This window comes from Limulus polyphemus, unplaced genomic scaffold (genome assembly GCF_000517525.1).
Source record: "Limulus polyphemus unplaced genomic scaffold, Limulus_polyphemus-2.1.2 Scaffold242746, whole genome shotgun sequence".
In the NCBI taxonomy this organism is placed as follows: domain Eukaryota; kingdom Metazoa; phylum Arthropoda; class Merostomata; order Xiphosura; family Limulidae; genus Limulus; species Limulus polyphemus.
This window is the reverse complement of record NW_013908341.1, coordinates 1-400: the sequence shown is the minus strand read 5'-3', so window position 1 is coordinate 400 and position 400 is coordinate 1. Positions and strand designations below refer to the sequence as shown.

Here is a 400-nt window from a genome sequence, read left to right as displayed (position 1 = left end):
CTCCCCTAACCTAGTGAACCTCATCCACTTACTGTTTCTTTATATTCTCTCACCTGCTAACTTAATGTAGACACTCCCCTAACCTAGTGAACTCATCCAGTTACTGTTTCTTTATATTCTCTCACCTGCTATCTTAATGTAGACACTCCCTTAACCTAGTGAACTCCATCCACGTACTGTTTCTTTATATTCTCTCACCTGCTAACTTAATGTAGACACTCCCCTAACCTAGTGAACTCCATCCAGTTACTGTTTCTTTATATTCTCTCACCTGCTAAACTTAATGTTTCTTTATATTCTCTCACCTGCTAACTGAAAGTAGGCACTCCCCTAACCTAGTGAACTCCATCCAGTTACTGTTTCTTTATATTCTCTCACCTGCTAACTTAATGTAGATACT

The 400-nt window shown here is 39.0% G+C and overlaps 1 long non-coding RNA gene across 1 annotated transcript; it reads right to left on the bottom strand.

Annotated features, from left to right (window-relative positions):
• Positions 1 to 183: 183 nt before the first annotated feature.
• LOC111084868 lies at positions 184 to 400 on the bottom strand. Its single transcript, XR_002609761.1, has 2 exons — positions 306 to 400; positions 184 to 271 (listed from the first exon to the last, which is right to left on the bottom strand). It is a non-coding gene; the product is annotated as an uncharacterized LOC111084868 (long non-coding RNA).